This window comes from Phyllobates terribilis, unplaced genomic scaffold, assembly GCF_046119375.1.
Source record: "Phyllobates terribilis strain yellow unplaced genomic scaffold, ASM4611937v1 Scaffold_729__1_contigs__length_748246, whole genome shotgun sequence".
NCBI classification, from domain to species: Eukaryota; Metazoa; Chordata; class Amphibia; order Anura; family Dendrobatidae; genus Phyllobates; species Phyllobates terribilis.
Window position 1 is genome coordinate 592347 of NW_027363489.1, and position 19507 is coordinate 611853.

General features: G+C 45.0%; 15 non-coding genes across 15 annotated transcripts; all 15 read left to right on the top strand.

The window, feature by feature from the left end:
• Window positions 1–360: 360 nt before the first annotated feature.
• On the top strand, window positions 361–551 carry LOC141237336 (U2 spliceosomal RNA). Its single transcript, XR_012302891.1, has one exon. It is a non-coding gene; the product is annotated as a U2 spliceosomal RNA (small nuclear RNA).
• Window positions 552–1672: 1121 nt separating this feature from the next.
• LOC141237147 (U2 spliceosomal RNA) lies at window positions 1673–1863 on the top strand. Its single transcript, XR_012302707.1, has one exon. It is a non-coding gene; the product is annotated as a U2 spliceosomal RNA (small nuclear RNA).
• Window positions 1864–2984: 1121 nt separating this feature from the next.
• Window positions 2985–3175, top strand: LOC141237148 (U2 spliceosomal RNA). Its single transcript, XR_012302708.1, has one exon. It is a non-coding gene; the product is annotated as a U2 spliceosomal RNA (small nuclear RNA).
• A 1120-nt stretch (window positions 3176–4295) lies between these two features.
• On the top strand, window positions 4296–4486 carry LOC141237150 (U2 spliceosomal RNA). The gene has a single exon (XR_012302710.1). It is a non-coding gene; the product is annotated as a U2 spliceosomal RNA (small nuclear RNA).
• A 1119-nt stretch (window positions 4487–5605) lies between these two features.
• Window positions 5606–5796, top strand: LOC141237151 (U2 spliceosomal RNA). The gene has a single exon (XR_012302711.1). It is a non-coding gene; the product is annotated as a U2 spliceosomal RNA (small nuclear RNA).
• A 1119-nt stretch (window positions 5797–6915) lies between these two features.
• Window positions 6916–7106, top strand: LOC141237280 (U2 spliceosomal RNA). Its single transcript, XR_012302836.1, has one exon. It is a non-coding gene; the product is annotated as a U2 spliceosomal RNA (small nuclear RNA).
• Window positions 7107–8227: 1121 nt separating this feature from the next.
• On the top strand, window positions 8228–8418 carry LOC141237153 (U2 spliceosomal RNA). Its single transcript, XR_012302712.1, has one exon. It is a non-coding gene; the product is annotated as a U2 spliceosomal RNA (small nuclear RNA).
• A 1123-nt stretch (window positions 8419–9541) lies between these two features.
• LOC141237154 (U2 spliceosomal RNA) lies at window positions 9542–9732 on the top strand. Its single transcript, XR_012302713.1, has one exon. It is a non-coding gene; the product is annotated as a U2 spliceosomal RNA (small nuclear RNA).
• Window positions 9733–10853: 1121 nt separating this feature from the next.
• On the top strand, window positions 10854–11044 carry LOC141237155 (U2 spliceosomal RNA). Its single transcript, XR_012302714.1, has one exon. It is a non-coding gene; the product is annotated as a U2 spliceosomal RNA (small nuclear RNA).
• Window positions 11045–12164: 1120 nt separating this feature from the next.
• Window positions 12165–12355, top strand: LOC141237156 (U2 spliceosomal RNA). The gene has a single exon (XR_012302715.1). It is a non-coding gene; the product is annotated as a U2 spliceosomal RNA (small nuclear RNA).
• Window positions 12356–13474: 1119 nt separating this feature from the next.
• Window positions 13475–13665, top strand: LOC141237157 (U2 spliceosomal RNA). Its single transcript, XR_012302716.1, has one exon. It is a non-coding gene; the product is annotated as a U2 spliceosomal RNA (small nuclear RNA).
• Window positions 13666–14787: 1122 nt separating this feature from the next.
• LOC141237300 (U2 spliceosomal RNA) lies at window positions 14788–14978 on the top strand. The gene has a single exon (XR_012302856.1). It is a non-coding gene; the product is annotated as a U2 spliceosomal RNA (small nuclear RNA).
• A 1121-nt stretch (window positions 14979–16099) lies between these two features.
• Window positions 16100–16290, top strand: LOC141237353 (U2 spliceosomal RNA). The gene has a single exon (XR_012302908.1). It is a non-coding gene; the product is annotated as a U2 spliceosomal RNA (small nuclear RNA).
• Window positions 16291–17410: 1120 nt separating this feature from the next.
• Window positions 17411–17601, top strand: LOC141237158 (U2 spliceosomal RNA). The gene has a single exon (XR_012302717.1). It is a non-coding gene; the product is annotated as a U2 spliceosomal RNA (small nuclear RNA).
• A 1119-nt stretch (window positions 17602–18720) lies between these two features.
• Window positions 18721–18911, top strand: LOC141237159 (U2 spliceosomal RNA). Its single transcript, XR_012302718.1, has one exon. It is a non-coding gene; the product is annotated as a U2 spliceosomal RNA (small nuclear RNA).
• The last annotated feature ends 596 nt before the right edge of the window (window positions 18912–19507 follow it).

Sequence of the window (19507 nt, forward strand, 5' to 3'; positions counted from 1 at the left end):
AGTCTGCTGCTGGACAGCCAGCAGCAGCAGCAGCAGGAGAGGTAATTAATCAGCAACCCTCCTGCTAAGGGTAGACAGCTGCTCGTTCCACCCCCCCCCCGCCTTAATTGGTTCTCCTCCCTTCCAACGGTGTTGAGGCGGGTGGGAACAGCCGGGGGTTGAGGGTACTGTGCTAAAAGAGGTGGAGTTATGCAGATCTAAAACGCGTGGATTGCAGCAGCAGCAAGCCGAAAAGTGCAGGCATGTGAGGGATCTAGAGGTTGACAGCATGTCTTCTTAACGGGAGTCCAGGTGGCCATCTCCACAAATGGACTTTTCAGAATCCTTGGGTGGCACCGTAGTCGGAAACCAATTCTGGTTATCGCTTCTCGGCCTTTTGGCTAAGATCAAGTGTAGTATCTGTTCTTATCAGTTTAATATCTGATACGTCCCCTATCTGGGTACCATATATTAAATGGATTTTTAGAACAGGGAGATGGAAAAAGAGCTTGCTCTGTCCACTCCACGCATTGACCTGGTATTGCAGTATCTCCAGGACCGGTGCACCCCTTCTTTAATGCAGTTTCTAAAATCAGAAAGAATTGAATTCAATGCTTTTTGTTCATTTTGCTTGTTTGTCGGATTTTGGGATGGACTCTTTGGCTTTGCTTTTCTTCTCCTCATTGGATTTTTCATGTTAAAAGTTGCAGAAGCCAGATGACAAGCTCATTTTGGTTCAACTTCAGCAACTGTGCATTGCATTGCCATGTAATGTAATGTAATGCAATGCTATCTATCTAGCTCTCCCTCTATACTTCCTTTTGGATAAACAGACATATTAGGCAAGCATTTTGGAGCTTTCACCTAAATAACTACAGGTGGTGAGATAAGCTGCACAATATAATTGACCTTTCAGTATATTGTTGCACACACACCATCTATTTAGCAAATGCCCTTGTTATCAACAGCAGCCTTTTAAACTCACCTGAGCTAACAGGTATGTGAGCTGGTTACTCTGCTGCGCTTAAAATTTCTTGTTTGGTTTGCTACAATGCCTTTTCTGAAACGTTGTCTCCCTCTGCTGGAACACTGACTTCTTTCATTTAATGCCTGCAGACTATGAAAGAGAAACCAACCCAAAAAGTTTGGTTGATTAGTCTGTGGCATTCTTTTAAACTGTTGCTTATGGCGGTCTCTGTGAGCTTCTCAGTGACATTCAGCCATCCAGGTATCCCGCCTGCAGTAGACAGAATGTGGCAATGGAACGCTGGCTGCGCGTGTCATAATAGGCTCTGAGCCTTTATATACCTGCGCACAGCAGCAGCCACCTTCAGTCTGCTGCTGGACAGCCAGCAGCAGCAGCAGCAGGAGAGGTAATTAATCAGCAACCCTCCTGCTAAGGGTAGACAGCTGCTCGTTCCACCCCCCCCCCCGCCTTAATTGGTTCTCCTCCCTTCCAACGGTGTTGAGGCGGGTGGGAACAGCCGGGGGTTGAGGGTACTGTGCTAAAAGAGGTGGAGTTATGCAGATCTAAAACGCGTGGATTGCAGCAGCAGCAAGCCGAAAAGTGCAGGCATGTGAGGGATCTAGAGGTTGACAGCATGTCTTCTTAACGGGAGTCCAGGTGGCCATCTCCACAAATGGACTTTTCAGAATCCTTGGGTGGCACCGTAGTCGGAAACCAATTCTGGTTATCGCTTCTCGGCCTTTTGGCTAAGATCAAGTGTAGTATCTGTTCTTATCAGTTTAATATCTGATACGTCCCCTATCTGGGGACCATATATTAAATGGATTTTTAGAACAGGGAGATGGAAAAAGAGCTTGCTCTGTCCACTCCACGCATTGACCTGGTATTGCAGTATCTCCAGGACCGGTGCACCCCTTCTTTAATGCAGTTTCTAAAATCAGAAAGAATTGAATTCAATGCTTTTTGTTCATTTTGCTTGTTTGTCGGATTTTGGGATGGACTCTTTGGCTTTGCTTTTCTTCTCCTCATTGGATTTTTCATGTTAAAAGTTGCAGAAGCCAGATGACAAGCTCATTTTGGTTCAACTTCAGCAACTGTGCATTGCATTGCCATGTAATGTAATGTAATGCAATGCTATCTATCTAGCTCTCCCTCTATACTTCCTTTTGGATAAACAGACATATTAGGCAAGCATTTTGGAGCTTTCACCTAAATAACTACAGGTGGTGAGATAAGCTGCACAATATAATTGACCTTTCAGTATATTGTTGCACACACACCATCTATTTAGCAAATGCCCTTGTTATCAACAGCAGCCTTTTAAACTCACCTGAGCTAACAGGTATGTGAGCTGGTTACTCTGCTGCGCTTAAAATTTCTTGTTTGGTTTGCTACAATGCCTTTTCTGAAACGTTGTCTCCCTCTGCTGGAACACTGACTTCTTTCATTTAATGCCTGCAGACTATGAAAGAGAAACCAACCCAAAAAGTTTGATTGATTAGTCTGTGGCATTCTTTTAAACTGTTGCTTATGGCGGTCTCTGTGAGCTTCTCAGTGACATTCAGCCATCCAGGTATCCCGCCTGCAGTAGACAGAATGTGGCAATGGAACGCTGGCTGCGCGTGTCATAATAGGCTCTGAGCCTTTATATACCTGCGCACAGCAGCAGCCACCTTCAGTCTGCTGCTGGACAGCCAGCAGCAGCAGCAGCAGGAGAGGTAAGTAATCAGCAACCCTCCTGCTAAGGGTAGACAGCTGCTCGTTCCACCCCCCCCCCCGCCTTAATTGGTTCTCCTCCCTTCCAACGGTGTTGAGGCGGGTGGGAACAGCCGGGGGTTGAGGGTACTGTGCTAAAAGAGGTGGAGTTATGCAGATCTAAAACGCGTGGATTGCAGCAGCAGCAAGCCGAAAAGTGCAGGCATGTGAGGGATCTAGAGGTTGACAGCATGTCTTCTTAACGGGAGTCCAGGTGGCCATCTCCACAAATGGACTTTTCAGAATCCTTGGGTGGCACCGTAGTCGGAAACCAATTCTGGTTATCGCTTCTCGGCCTTTTGGCTAAGATCAAGTGTAGTATCTGTTCTTATCAGTTTAATATCTGATACGTCCCCTATCTGGGGACCATATATTAAATGGATTTTTAGAACAGGGAGATGGAAAAAGAGCTTGCTCTGTCCACTCCACGCATTGACCTGGTATTGCAGTATCTCCAGGACCGGTGCACCCCTTCTTTAATGCAGTTTCTAAAATCAGAAAGAATTGAATTCAATGCTTTTTGTTCATTTTGCTTGTTTGTCGGATTTTGGGATGGACTCTTTGGCTTTGCTTTTCTTCTCCTCATTGGATTTTTCATGTTAAAAGTTGCAGAAGCCAGATGACAAGCTCATTTTGGTTCAACTTCAGCAACTGTGCATTGCATTGCCATGTAATGTAATGTAATGCAATGCTATCTATCTAGCTCTCCCTCTATACTTCCTTTTGGATAAACAGACATATTAGGCAAGCATTTTGGAGCTTTCACCTAAATAACTACAGGTGGTGAGATAAGCTGCACAATATAATTGACCTTTCAGTATATTGTTGCACACACACCATCTATTTAGCAAATGCCCTTGTTATCAACAGCAGCCTTTTAAACTCACCTGAGCTAACAGGTATGTGAGCTGGTTACTCTGCTGCGCTTAAAATTTCTTGTTTGGTTTGCTACAATGCCTTTTCTGAAACGTTGTCTCCCTCTGCTGGAACACTGACTTCTTTCATTTAATGCCTGCAGACTATGAAAGAGAAACCAACCCAAAAAGTTTGGTTGATTAGTCTGTGGCATTCTTTTAAACTGTTGCTTATGGCGGTCTCTGTGAGCTTCTCAGTGACATTCAGCCATCCAGGTATCCCGCCTGCAGTAGACAGAATGTGGCAATGGAACGCTGGCTGCGCGTGTCATAATAGGCTCTGAGCCTTTATATACCTGCGCACAGCAGCAGCCACCTTCAGTCTGCTGCTGGACAGCCAGCAGCAGCAGCAGCAGGAGAGGTAATTAATCAGCAACCCTCCTGCTAAGGGTAGACAGCTGCTCGTTCCACCCCCCCCCCGCCTTAATTGGTTCTCCTCCCTTCCAACGGTGTTGAGGCGGGTGGGAACAGCCGGGGGTTGAGGGTACTGTGCTAAAAGAGGTGGAGTTATGCAGATCTAAAACGCGTGGATTGCAGCAGCAGCAAGCCGAAAAGTGCAGGCATGTGAGGGATCTAGAGGTTGACAGCATGTCTTCTTAACGGGAGTCCAGGTGGCCATCTCCACAAATGGACTTTTCAGAATCCTTGGGTGGCACCGTAGTCGGAAACCAATTCTGGTTATCGCTTCTCGGCCTTTTGGCTAAGATCAAGTGTAGTATCTGTTCTTATCAGTTTAATATCTGATACGTCCCCTATCTGGGGACCATATATTAAATGGATTTTTAGAACAGGGAGATGGAAAAAGAGCTTGCTCTGTCCACTCCACGCATTGACCTGGTATTGCAGTATCTCCAGGACCGGTGCACCCCTTCTTTAATGCAGTTTCTAAAATCAGAAAGAATTGAATTCAATGCTTTTTGTTCATTTTGCTTGTTTGTCGGATTTTGGGATGGACTCTTTGGCTTTGCTTTTCTTCTCCTCATTGGATTTTTCATGTTAAAAGTTGCAGAAGCCAGATGACAAGCTCATTTTGGTTCAACTTCAGCAACTGTGCATTGCATTGCCATGTAATGTAATGTAATGCAATGCTATCTATCTAGCTCTCCCTCTATACTTCCTTTTGGATAAACAGACATATTAGGCAAGCATTTTGGAGCTTTCACCTAAATAACTACAGGTGGTGAGATAAGCTGCACAATATAATTGACCTTTCAGTATATTGTTGCACACACACCATCTATTTAGCAAATGCCCTTGTTATCAACAGCAGCCTTTTAAACTCACCTGAGCTAACAGGTATGTGAGCTGGTTACTCTGCTGCGCTTAAAATTTCTTTTTTGGTTTGCTACAATGCCTTTTCTGAAATGTTGTCTCCCTCTGCTGGAACACTGACTTCTTTCATTTAATGCCTGCAGACTATAAAAGAGAAACCAACCCAAAAAGTTTGGTTGATTAGTCTGTGGCATTCTTTTAAACTGTTGCTTATGGCGGTCTCTGTGAGCTTCTCAGTGACATTCAGCCATCCAGGTATCCCGCCTGCAGTAGACGGAATGTGGCAATGGAACGCTGGCTGCGCGTGTCATAATAGGCTCTGAGCCTTTATATACCTGCGCACAGCAGCAGCCACCTTCAGTCTGCTGCTGGACAGCCAGCAGCAGCAGCAGCAGGAGAGGTAATTAATCAGCAACCCTCCTGCTAAGGGTAGACAGCTGCTCGTTCCACCCCCCCCCACCTTAATTGGTTCTCCTCCCTTCCAACGGTGTTGAGGCGGGTGGGAACAGCCGGGGGTTGAGGGTACTGTGCTAAAAGAGGTGGAGTTATGCAGATCTAAAACGCGTGGATTGCAGCAGCAGCAAGCCGAAAAGTGCAGGCATGTGAGGGATCTAGAGGTTGACAGCATGTCTTCTTAACGGGAGTCCAGGTGGCCATCTCCACAAATGGACTTTTCAGAATCCTTGGGTGGCACCGTAGTCGGAAACCAATTCTGGTTATCGCTTCTCGGCCTTTTGGCTAAGATCAAGTGTAGTATCTGTTCTTATCAGTTTAATATCTGATACGTCCCCTATCTGGGGACCATATATTAAATGGATTTTTAGAACAGGGAGATGGAAAAAGAGCTTGCTCTGTCCACTCCACGCATTGACCTGGTATTGCAGTATCTCCAGGACCGGTGCACCCCTTCTTTAATGCAGTTTCTAAAATCAGAAAGAATTGAATTCAATGCTTTTTGTTCATTTTGCTTGTTTGTCGGATTTTGGGATGGACTCTTTGGCTTTGCTTTTCTTCTCCTCATTGGATTTTTCATGTTAAAAGTTGCAGAAGCCAGATGACAAGCTCATTTTGGTTCAACTTCAGCAACTGTGCATTGCATTGCCATGTAATGTAATGTAATGCAATGCTATCTATCTAGCTCTCCCTCTATACTTCCTTTTGGATAAACAGACATATTAGGCAAGCATTTTGGAGCTTTCACCTAAATAACTACAGGTGGTGAGATAAGCTGCACAATATAATTGACCTTTCAGTATATTGTTGCACACACACCATCTATTTAGCAAATGCCCTTGTTATCAACAGCAGCCTTTTAAACTCACCTGAGCTAACAGGTATGTGAGCTGGTTACTCTGCTGCGCTTAAAATTTCTTTTTTGGTTTGCTACAATGCCTTTTCTGAAACGTTGTCTCCCTCTGCTATAACACTGACTTCTTTCATTTAATGCCTGCAGACTATAAAAGAGAAACCAACCCAAAAAGTTTGGTTGATTAGTCTGTGGCATTCTTTTAAACTGTTGCTTATGGCGGTCTCTGTGAGCTTCTCAGTGACATTCAGCCATCCAGGTATCCCGCCTGCAGTAGACGGAATGTGGCAATGGAACGCTGGCTGCGCGTGTCATAATAGGCTCTGAGCCTTTATATACCTGCGCACAGCAGCAGCCACCTTCAGTCTGCTGCTGGACAGCCAGCAGCAGCAGCAGCAGGAGAGGTAATTAATCAGCAACCCTCCTGCTAAGGGTAGACAGCTGCTCGTTCCACCCCCCCTCGCCTTAATTGGTTCTCCTCCCTTCCAACGGTGTTGAGGCGGGTGCGAACAGCCGGGGGTTGAGGGTACTGTGCTAAAAGAGGTGGAGTTATGCAGATCTAAAACGCGTGGATTGCAGCAGCAGCAAGCTGAAAAGTGCAGGCATGTGAGTGATCTAGAGGTTGACAGCATGTCTTCTTAACGGGAGTCCAGGTGGCCATCTCCACAAATGGACTTTTCAGAATCCTTGGGTGGCACCGTAGTCGGAAACCAATTCTGGTTATCGCTTCTCGGCCTTTTGGCTAAGATCAAGTGTAGTATCTGTTCTTATCAGTTTAATATCTGATACGTCCCCTATCTGGGGACCATATATTAAATGGATTTTAAGAACAGGGAGATGGAAAAAGAGCTTGCTCTGTCCACTCCACGCATTGACCTGGTATTGCAGTATCTCCAGGACCGGTGCACCCCTTCTTTAATGCAGTTTCTAAAATCAGAAAGAATTGAATTCAATGCTTTTTGTTCATTTTGCTTGTTTGTCGGATTTTGGGATGGACTCTTTGGCTTTGCTTTTCTTCTCCTCATTGGATTTTTCATGTTAAAAGTTGCAGAAGCCAGATGACAAGCTCATTTTGGTTCAACTTCAGCAACTGTGCATTGCATTGCCATGTAATGTAATGTAATGCAATGCTATCTATCTAGCTCTCCCTCTATACTTCCTTTTGGATAAACAGACATATTAGGCAAGCATTTTGGAGCTTTCACCTAAATAACTACAGGTGGTGAGATAAGCTGCACAATATAATTGACCTTTCAGTATATTGTTGCACACACACCATCTATTTAGCAAATGCCCTTGTTATCAACAGCAGCCTTTTAAACTCACCTGAGCTAACAGGTATGTGAGCTGGTTACTCTGCTGCGCTTAAAATTTCTTTTTTGGTTTGCTACAATGCCTTTTCTGAAACGTTGTCTCCCTCTGCTGGAACACTGACTTCTTTCATTTAATGCCTGCAGACTATAAAAGAGAAACCAACCCAAAAAGTTTGGTTGATTAGTCTGTGGCATTCTTTTAAACTGTTGCTTATGGCGGTCTCTGTGAGCTTCTCAGTGACATTCAGCCATCCAGGTATCCCGCCTGCAGTAGACGGAATGTGGCAATGGAACGCTGGCTGCGCGTGTCATAATAGGCTCTGAGCCTTTATATACCTGCGCACAGCAGCAGCCACCTTCAGTCTGCTGCTGGACAGCCAGCAGCAGCAGCAGCAGGAGAGGTAATTAATCAGCAACCCTCCTGCTAAGGGTAGACAGCTGCTCGTTCCACCCCCTCCCCCGCCTTAATTGGTTCTCCTCCCTTCCAACGGTGTTGAGGCGGGTGGGAACAGCCGGGGGTTGAGGGTACTGTGCTAAAAGAGGTGGAGTTATGCAGATCTAAAACGCGTGGATTGCAGCAGCAGCAAGCCGAAAAGTGCAGGCATGTGAGGGATCTAGAGGTTGACAGCATGTCTTCTTAACGGGAGTCCAGGTGGCCATCTCCACAAATGGACTTTTCAGAATCCTTGGGTGGCACCGTAGTCGGAAACCAATTCTGGTTATCGCTTCTCGGCCTTTTGGCTAAGATCAAGTGTAGTATCTGTTCTTATCAGTTTAATATCTGATACGTCCCCTATCTGGGGACCATATATTAAATGGATTTTTAGAACAGGGAGATGGAAAAAGAGCTTGCTCTGTCCACTCCACGCATTGACCTGGTATTGCAGTATCTCCAGGACCGGTGCACCCCTTCTTTAATGCAGTTTCTAAAATCAGAAAGAATTGAATTCAATGCTTTTTGTTCATTTTGCTTGTTTGTCGGATTTTGGGATGGACTCTTTGGCTTTGCTTTTCTTCTCCTCATTGGATTTTTCATGTTAAAAGTTGCAGAAGCCAGATGACAAGCTCATTTTGGTTCAACTTCAGCAACTGTGCATTGCATTGCCATGTAATGTAATGTAATGCAATGCTATCTATCTAGCTCTCCCTCTATACTTCCTTTTGGATAAACAGACATATTAGGCAAGCATTTTGGAGCTTTCACCTAAATAACTACAGGTGGTGAGATAAGCTGCACAATATAATTGACCTTTCAGTATATTGTTGCACACACACCATCTATTTAGCAAATGCCCTTGTTATCAACAGCAGCCTTTTAAACTCACCTGAGCTAACAGGTATGTGAGCTGGTTACTCTGCTGCGCTTAAAATTTCTTTTTTGGTTTGCTACAATGCCTTTTCTGAAACGTTGTCTCCCTCTGCTGGAACACTGACTTCTTTCATTTAATGCCTGCAGACTATAAAAGAGAAACCAACCCAAAAAGTTTGGTTGATTAGTCTGTGGCATTCTTTTAAACTGTTGCTTATGGCGGTCTCTGTGAGCTTCTCAGTGACATTCAGCCATCCAGGTATCCCGCCTGCAGTAGACGGAATGTGGCAATGGAACGCTGGCTGCGCGTGTCATAATAGGCTCTGAGCCTTTATATACCTGCGCACAGCAGCAGCCACCTTCAGTCTGCTGCTGGACAGCCAGCAGCAGCAGCAGCAGGAGAGGTAATTAATCAGCAACCCTCCTGCTAAGGGTAGACAGCTGCTCGTTCCACCCCCCCCCCCCCGCCTTAATTGGTTCTCCTCCTTTCCAACGGTGTTGAGGCGGGTGGGAACAGCCGGGGGTTGAGGGTACTGTGCTAAAAGAGGTGGAGTTATGCAGATCTAAAACGCGTGGATTGCAGCAGCAGCAAGCTGAAAAGTGCAGGTATGTGAGGGATCTAGAGGTTGACAGCATGTCTTCTTAACGGGAGTCCAGGTGGCCATCTCCACAAATGGACTTTTCAGAATCCTTGGGTGGCACCGTAGTCGGAAACCAATTCTGGTTATCGCTTCTCGGCCTTTTGGCTAAGATCAAGTGTAGTATCTGTTCTTATCAGTTTAATATCTGATACGTCCCCTATCTGGGGACCATATATTAAATGGATTTTTAGAACAGGGAGATGGAAAAAGAGCTTGCTCTGTCCACTCCACGCATTGACCTGGTATTGCAGTATCTCCAGGACCGGTGCACCCCTTCTTTAATGCAGTTTCTAAAATCAGAAAGAATTGAATTCAATGCTTTTTGTTCATTCTGCTTGTTTGTCGGATTTTGGGATGGACTCTTTGGCTTTGCTTTTCTTCTCCTCATTGGATTTTTCATGTTAAAAGTTGCAGAAGCCAGATGACAAGCTCATTTTGGTTCAACTTCAGCAACTGTGCATTGCATTGCCATGTAATGTAATGTAATGCAATGCTATCTATCTAGCTCTCCCTCTATACTTCCTTTTGGATAAACAGACATATTAGGCAAGCATTTTGGAGCTTTCACCTAAATAACTACAGGTGGTGAGATAAGCTGCACAATATAATTGACCTTTCAGTATATTGTTGCACACACACCATCTATTTAGCAAATGCCCTTGTTATCAACAGCAGCCTTTTAAACTCACCTGAGCTAACAGGTATGTGAGCTGGTTACTCTGCTGCGCTTAAAATTTCTTTTTTGGTTTGCTACAATGCCTTTTCTGAAACGTTGTCTCCCTCTGCTGGAACACTGACTTCTTTCATTTAATGCCTGCAGACTATAAAAGAGAAACCAACCCAAAAAGTTTGGTTGATTAGTCTGTGGCATTCTTTTAAACTGTTGCTTATGGCGGTCTCTGTGAGCTTCTCAGTGACATTCAGCCATCCAGGTATCCCGCCTGCAGTAGACGGAATGTGGCAATGGAACGCTGGCTGCGCGTGTCATAATAGGCTCTGAGCCTTTATATACCTGCGCACAGCAGCAGCCACCTTCAGTCTGCTGCTGGACAGCCAGCAGCAGCAGCAGCAGGAGAGGTAATTAATCAGCAACCCTCCTGCTAAGGGTAGACAGCTGCTCGTTCCACCCCCCCCCCCGCCTTAATTGGTTCTCCTCCCTTCCAACGGTGTTGAGGCGGGTGGGAACAGCCGGGGGTTGAGGGTACTGTGCTAAAAGAGGTGGAGTTATGCAGATCTAAAACGCGTGGATTGCAGCAGCAGCAAGCCGAAAAGTGCAGGCATGTGAGGGATCTAGAGGTTGACAGCATGTCTTCTTAACGGGAGTCCAGGTGGCCATCTCCACAAATGGAGTTTTCAGAATCCTTGGGTGGCACCGTAGTCGGAAACCAATTCTGGTTATCGCTTCTCGGCCTTTTGGCTAAGATCAAGTGTAGTATCTGTTCTTATCAGTTTAATATCTGATACGTCCCCTATCTGGGGACCATATATTAAATGGATTTTTAGAACAGGGAGATGGAAAAAGAGCTTGCTCTGTCCACTCCACGCATTGACCTGGTATTGCAGTATCTCCAGGACCGGTGCACCCCTTCTTTAATGCAGTTTCTAAAATCAGAAAGAATTGAATTCAATGCTTTTTGTTCATTTTGCTTGTTTGTCGGATTTTGGGATGGACTCTTTGGCTTTGCTTTTCTTCTCCTCATTGGATTTTTCATGTTAAAAGTTGCAGAAGCCAGATGACAAGCTCATTTTGGTTCAACTTCAGCAACTGTGCATTGCATTGCCATGTAATGTAATGTAATGCAATGCTATCTATCTAGCTCTCCCTCTATACTTCCTTTTGGATAAACAGACATATTAGGCAAGCATTTTGGAGCTTTCACCTAAATAACTACAGGTGGTGAGATAAGCTGCACAATATAATTGACCTTTCAGTATATTGTTGCACACACACCATCTATTTAGCAAATGCCCTTGTTATCAACAGCAGCCTTTTAAACTCACCTGAGCTAACAGGTATGTGAGCTGGTTACTCTGCTGCGCTTAAAATTTCTTTTTTGGTTTGCTACAATGCCTTTTCTGAAACGTTGTCTCCCTCTGCTGGAACACTGACTTCTTTCATTTAATGCCTGCAGACTATAAAAGAGAAACCAACCCAAAAAGTTTGGTTGATTAGTCTGTGGCATTCTTTTAAACTGTTGCTTATGGCGGTCTCTGTGAGCTTCTCAGTGACATTCAGCCATCCAGGTATCCCGCCTGCAGTAGACGGAATGTGGCAATGGAACGCTGGCTGCGCGTGTCATAATAGGCTCTGAGCCTTTATATACCTGCGCACAGCAGCAGCCACCTTCAGTCTGCTGCTGGACAGCCAGCAGCAGCAGCAGCAGGAGAGGTAATTAATCAGCAACCCTCCTGCTAAGGGTAGACAGCTGCTCGTTCCACCCCCCCCCCGCCTTAATTGGTTCTCCTCCCTTCCAACGGTGTTGAGGCGGGTGGGAACAGCCGGGGGTTGAGGGTACTGTGCTAAAAGAGGTGGAGTTATGCAGATCTAAAACGCGTGGATTGCAGCAGCAGCAAGCCGAAAAGTGCAGGCATGTGAGGGATCTAGAGGTTGACAGCATGTCTTCTTAACGGGAGTCCAGGTGGCCATCTCCACAAATGGACTTTTCAGAATCCTTGGGTGGCACCGTAGTCGGAAACCAATTCTGGTTATCGCTTCTCGGCCTTTTGGCTAAGATCAAGTGTAGTATCTGTTCTTATCAGTTTAATATCTGATACGTCCCCTATCTGGGGACCATATATTAAATGGATTTTTAGAACAGGGAGATGGAAAAAGAGCTTGCTCTGTCCACTCCACGCATTGACCTGGTATTGCAGTATCTCCAGGACCGGTGCACCCCTTCTTTAATGCAGTTTCTAAAATCAGAAAGAATTGAATTCAATGCTTTTTGTTCATTTTGCTTGTTTGTCGGATTTTGGGATGGACTCTTTGGCTTTGCTTTTCTTCTCCTCATTGGATTTTTCATGTTAAAAGTTGCAGAAGCCAGATGACAAGCTCATTTTGGTTCAACTTCAGCAACTGTGCATTGCATTGCCATGTAATGTAATGTAATGCAATCCTATCTATCTAGCTCTCCCTCTATACTTCCTTTTGGATAAACAGACATATTAGGCAAGCATTTTGGAGCTTTCACCTAAATAACTACAGGTGGTGAGATAAGCTGCACAATATAATTGACCTTTCAGTATATTGTTGCACACACACCATCTATTTAGCAAATGCCCTTGTTATCAACAGCAGCCTTTTAAACTCACCTGAGCTAACAGGTATGTGAGCTGGTTACTCTGCTGCGCTTAAAATTTCTTTTTTGGTTTGCTACAATGCCTTTTCTGAAACGTTGTCTCCCTCTGCTGGAACACTGACTTCTTTCATTTAATGCCTGCAGACTATAAAAGAGAAACCAACCCAAAAAGTTTGGTTGATTAGTCTGTGGCATTCTTTTAAACTGTTGCTTATGGCGGTCTCTGTGAGCTTCTCAGTGACATTCAGCCATCCAGGTATCCCGCCTGCAGTAGACGGAATGTGGCAATGGAACGCTGGCTGCGCGTGTCATAATAGGCTCTGAGCCTTTATATACCTGCGCACAGCAGCAGCCACCTTCAGTCTGCTGCTGGACAGCCAGCAGCAGCAGCAGCAGGAGAGGTAATTAATCAGCAACCCTCCTGCTAAGGGTAGACAGCTGCTCGTTCCACCCCCCCCCGCCTTAATTGGTTCTCCTCCCTTCCAACGGTGTTGAGGCGGGTGGGAACAGCCGGGGGTTGAGGGTACTGTGCTAAAAGAGGTGGAGTTATGCAGATCTAAAACGCGTGGATTGCAGCAGCAGCAAGCCGAAAAGTGCAGGCATGTGAGGGATCTAGAGGTTGACAGCATGTCTTCTTAACGGGAGTCCAGGTGGCCATCTCCACAAATGGACTTTTCAGAATCCTTGGGTGGCACCGTAGTCGGAAACCAATTCTGGTTATCGCTTCTCGGCCTTTTGGCTAAGATCAAGTGTAGTATCTGTTCTTATCAGTTTAATATCTGATACGTCCCCTATCTGGGGACCATATATTAAATGGATTTTTAGAACAGGGAGATGGAAAAAGAGCTTGCTCTGTCCACTCCACGCATTGACCTGGTATTGCAGTATCTCCAGGACCGGTGCACCCCTTCTTTAATGCAGTTTCTAAAATCAGAAAGAATTGAATTCAATGCTTTTTGTTCATTTTGCTTGTTTGTTGGATTTTGGGATGGACTCTTTGGCTTAGCTTTTCTTCTCCTCATTGGATTTTTCATGTTAAAAGTTGCAGAAGCCAGATGACAAGCTCATTTTGGTTCAACTTCAGCAACTGTGCATTGCATTGCCATGTAATGTAATGTAATGCAATCCTATCTATCTAGCTCTCCCTCTATACTTCCTTTTGGATAAACAGACATATTAGGCAAGCATTTTGGAGCTTTCACCTAAATAACTACAGGTGGTGAGATAAGCTGCACAATATAATTGACCTTTCAGTATATTGTTGCACACACACCATCTATTTAGCAAATGCCCTTGTTATCAACAGCAGCCTTTTAAACTCACCTGAGCTAACAGGTATGTGAGCTGGTTACTCTGCTGCGCTTAAAATTTCTTTTTTGGTTTGCTACAATGCCTTTTCTGAAACGTTGTCTCCCTCTGCTGGAACACTGACTTCTTTCATTTAATGCCTGCAGACTATAAAAGAGAAACCAACCCAAAAAGTTTGGTTGATTAGTCTGTGGCATTCTTTTAAACTGTTGCTTATGGCGGTCTCTGTGAGCTTCTCAGTGACATTCAGCCATCCAGGTATCCCGCCTGCAGTAGACGGAATGTGGCAATGGAACGCTGGCTGCGCGTGTCATAATAGGCTCTGAGCCTTTATATACCTGCGCACAGCAGCAGCCACCTTCAGTCTGCTGCTGGACAGCCAGCAGCAGCAGCAGCAGGAGAGGTAATTAATCAGCAACCCTCCTGCTAAGGGTAGACAGCTGCTCGTTCCAACCCCCCCCCCCGCCTTAATTGGTTCTCCTCCCTTCCAACGGTGTTGAGGCGGGTGGGAACAGCCGGGGGTTGAGGGTACTGTGCTAAAAGAGGTGGAGTTATGCAGATCTAAAACGCGTGGATTGCAGCAGCAGCAAGCCGAAAAGTGCAGGCATGTGAGGGATCTAGAGGTTGACAGCATGTCTTCTTAACGGGAGTCCAGGTGGCCATCTCCACAAATGGACTTTTCAGAATCCTTGGGTGGCACCGTAGTCGGAAACCAATTCTGGTTATCGCTTCTCGGCCTTTTGGCTAAGATCAAGTGTAGTATCTGTTCTTATCAGTTTAATATCTGATACGTCCCCTATCTGGGGACCATATATTAAATGGATTTTTAGAACAGGGAGATGGAAAAAGAGCTTGCTCTGTCCACTCCATGCATTGACCTGGTATTGAAGTATCTCCAGGACCGGTGCACCCCTTCTTTAATGCAGTTTCTAAAATCAGAAAGAATTGAATTCAATGCTTTTTGTTCATTTTGCTTGTTTGTCGGATTTTGGGATGGACTCTTTGGCTTTGCTTTTCTTCTCCTCATTGGATTTTTCATGTTAAAAGTTGCAGAAGCCAGATGACAAGCTCATTTTGGTTCAACTTCAGCAACTGTGCATTGCATTGCCATGTAATGTAATGTAATGCAATGCTATCTATCTAGCTCTCCCTCTATACTTCCTTTTGGATAAACAGACATATTAGGCAAGCATTTTGGAGCTTTCACCTAAATAACTACAGGTGGTGAGATAAGCTGCACAATATAATTGACCTTTCAGTATATTGTTGCACACACACCATCTATTTAGCAAATGCCCTTGTTATCAACAGCAGCCTTTTACACTCACCTGAGCTAACAGGTATGTGAGCTGGTTACTCTGCTGCGCTTAAAATTTCTTTTTTGGTTTGCTACAATGCCTTTTCTGAAACGTTGTCTCCCTCTGCTGGAACACTGACTTCTTTCATTTAATGCCTGCAGACTATAAAAGAGAAACCAACCCAAAAAGTTTGGTTGATTAGTCTGTGGCATTCTTTTAAACTGTTGCTTATGGCGGTCTCTGTGAGCTTCTCAGTGACATTCAGCCATCCAGGTATCCCGCCTGCAGTAGACGGAATGTGGCAATGGAACGCTGGCTGCGCGTGTCATAATAGGCTCTGAGCCTTTATATACCTGCGCACAGCAGCAGCCACCTTCAGTCTGCTGCTGGACAGCCAGCAGCAGCAGCAGCAGGAGAGGTAATTAATCAGCAACCCTCCTGCTAAGGGTAGACAGCTGCTCGTTCCACCCCCCCCCCCGCCTTAATTGGTTCTCCTCCCTTCCAACGGTGTTGAGGCGGGTGGGAACAGCCGGGGGTTGAGGGTACTGTGCTAAAAGAGGTGGAGTTATGCAGATCTAAAACGCGTGGATTGCAGCAGCAGCAAGCCGAAAAGTGCAGGCATGTGAGGGATCTAGAGGTTGACAGCATGTCTTCTTAACGGGAGTCCAGGTGGCCATCTCCACAAATGGACTTTTCAGAATCCTTGGGTGGCACCGTAGTCGGAAACCAATTCTGGTTATCGCTTCTCGGCCTTTTGGCTAAGATCAAGTGTAGTATCTGTTCTTATCAGTTTAATATCTGATACGTCCACTATCTGGGGACCATATATTAAATGGATTTTTAGAACAGGGAGATGGAAAAAGAGCTTGCTCTGTCCGCTCCACGCATTGACCTGGTATTGCAGTATCTCCAGGACCGGTGCACCCCTTCTTTAATGCAGTTTCTAAAATCAGAAAGAATTGAATTCAATGCTTTTTGTTCATTTTGCTTGTTTGTCGGATTTTGGGATGGACTCTTTGGCTTTGCTTTTCTTCTCCTCATTGGATTTTTCATGTTAAAAGTTGCAGAAGCCAGATGACAAGCTCATTTTGGTTCAACTTCAGCAACTGTGCATTGCATTGCCATGTAATGTAATGTAATGCAATGCTATCTATCTAGCTCTCCCTCTATACTTCCTTTTGGATAAACAGACATATTAGGCAAGCATTTTGGAGCTTTCACCTAAATAACTACAGGTGGTGAGATAAGCTGCACAATATAATTGACCTTTCAGTATATTGTTGCACACACACCATCTATTTAGCAAATGCCCTTGTTATCAACAGCAGCCTTTTAAACTCACCTGAGCTAACAGGTATGTGAGCTGGTTACTCTGCTGCGCTTAAAATTTCTTTTTTGGTTTGCTACAATGCCTTTTCTGAAACGTTGTCTCCCTCTGCTGGAACACTGACTTCTTTCATTTAATGCCTGCAGACTATAAAAGAGAAACCAACCCAAAAAGTTTGGTTGATTAGTCTGTGGCATTCTTTTAAACTGTTGCTTATGGCGGTCTCTGTGAGCTTCTCAGTGACATTCAGCCATCCAGGTATCCTGCCTGCAGTAGACAGAATGTGGCAATGGAACGCTGGCTGCGCGTGTCATAATAGGCTCTGAGCCTTTATATACCTGCGCACAGCAGCAGCCACCTTCAGTCTGCTGCTGGACAGCCAGTAGCAGCAGCAGCAGGAGAGGTAATTAATCAGCAACCCTCCTGCTAAGGGTAGACAGCTGCTCGTTCCACCCCCCCCCCGCCTTAATTGGTTCTCCTCCCTTCCAACGGTGTTGAGGCGGGTGGGAACAGCCGGGGGTTGAGGGTACTGTGCTAAAAGAGGTGGAGTTATGCAGATCTAAAACGCGTGGATTGCAGCAGCAGCAAGCCGAAAAGTGCAGGCATGTGAGGGATCTAGAGGTTGACAGCATGTCTTCTTAACGGGAGTCCAGGTGGCCATCTCCACAAATGGAGTTTTCAGAATCCTTGGGTGGCACCGTAGTCGGAAACCAATTCTGGTTATCGCTTCTCGGCCTTTTGGCTAAGATCAAGTGTAGTATCTGTTCTTATCAGTTTAATATCTGATACGTCCCCTATCTGGGGACCATATATTAAATGGATTTTTAGAACAGGGAGATGGAAAAAGAGCTTGCTCTGTCCACTCCACGCATTGACCTGGTATTGCAGTATCTCCAGGACCGGTGCACCCCTTCTTTAATGCAGTTTCTAAAATCAGAAAGAATTGAATTCAATGCTTTTTGTTCATTTTGCTTGTTTGTCGGATTTTGGGATGGACTCTTTGGCTTTGCTTTTCTTCTCCTCATTGGATTTTTCATGTTAAAAGTTGCAGAAGCCAGATGACAAGCTCATTTTGGTTCAACTTCAGCAACTGTGCATTGCATTGCCATGTAATGTAATGTAATGCAATGCTATCTATCTAGCTCTCCCTCTATACTTCCTTTTGGATAAACAGACATATTAGGCAAGCATTTTGGAGCTTTCACCTAAATAACTACAGGTGGTGAGATAAGCTGCACAATATAATTGACCTTTCAGTATATTGTTGCACACACACCATCTATTTAGCAAATGCCCTTGTTATCAACAGCAGCCTTTTAAACTCACCTGAGCTAACAGGTATGTGAGCTGGTTACTCTGCTGCGCTTAAAATTTCTTTTTTGGTTTGCTACAATGCCTTTTCTGAAACGTTGTCTCCCTCTGCTGGAACACTGACTTCTTTCATTTAATGCCTGCAGACTATAAAAGAGAAACCAACCCAAAAAGTTTGGTTGATTAGTCTGTGGCATTCTTTTAAACTGTTGCTTATGGCGGTCTCTGTGAGCTTCTCAGTGACATTCAGCCATCCAGGTATCCCGCCTGCAGTAGACGGAATGTGGCAATGGAACGCTGGCTGCGCGTGTCATAATAGGCTCTGAGCCTTTATATACCTGCGCACAGCAGCAGCCACCTTCAGTCTGCTGCTGGACAGCCAGCAGCAGCAGCAGCAGGAGAGGTAATTAATCAGCAACCCTCCTGCTAAGGGAAGACAGCTGCTCGTTCCACCCCCCCCCGCCTTAATTGGTTCTCCTCCCTTCCAACGGTGTTGAGGCGGGTGGGAACAGCCGGGGGTTGAGGGTACTGTGCTAAAAGAGGTGGAGTTATGCAGATCTAAAACGCGTGGATTGCAGCAGCAGCAAGCCGAAAAGTGCAGGCATGTGAGGGATCTAGAGGTTGACAGCATGTCTTCTTAACGGGAGTCCAGGTGGCCATCTCCACAAATGGACTTTTCAGAATCCTTGGGTGGCACCGTAGTCGGAAACCAATTCTGGTTATCGCTTCTCGGCCTTTTGGCTAAGATCAAGTGTAGTATCTGTTCTTATCAGTTTAATATCTGATACGTCCCCTATCTGGGGACCATATATTAAATGGATTTTTAGAACAGGGAGATGGAAAAAGAGCTTGCTCTGTCCACTCCACGCATTGACCTGGTATTGCAGTATCTCCAGGACCGGTGCACCCCTTCTTTAATGCAGTTTCTAAAATCAGAAAGAATTGAATTCAATGCTTTTTGTTCATTTTGCTTGTTTGTCGGATTTTGGGATGGACTCTTTGGCTTTGCTTTTCTTCTCCTCATTGGATTTTTCATGTTAAAAGTTGCAGAAGCCAGATGACAAGCTCATTTTGGTTCAACTTCAGCAACTGTGCATTGCATTGCCATGTAATGTAATGTAATGCAATGCTATCTATCTAGCTCTCCCTCTATACTTCCTTTTGGATAAACAGACATATTAGGCAAGCATTTTGGAGCTTTCACCTAAATAACTACAGGTGGTGAGATAAGCTGCACAATATAATTGACCTTTCAGTATATTGTTGCACACACACCATCTATTTAGCAAATGCCCTTGTTATCAACAGCAGCCTTTTAAACTCACCTGAGCTAACAGGTATGTGAGCTGGTTACTCTGCTGCGCTTAAAATTTCTTTTTTGGTTTGCTACAATGCCTTTTCTGAAACGTTGTCTCCCTCTGCTGGAACACTGACTTCTTTCATTTAATGCCTGCAGACTATAAAAGAGAAACCAACCCAAAAAGTTTGGTTGATTAGTCTGTGGCATT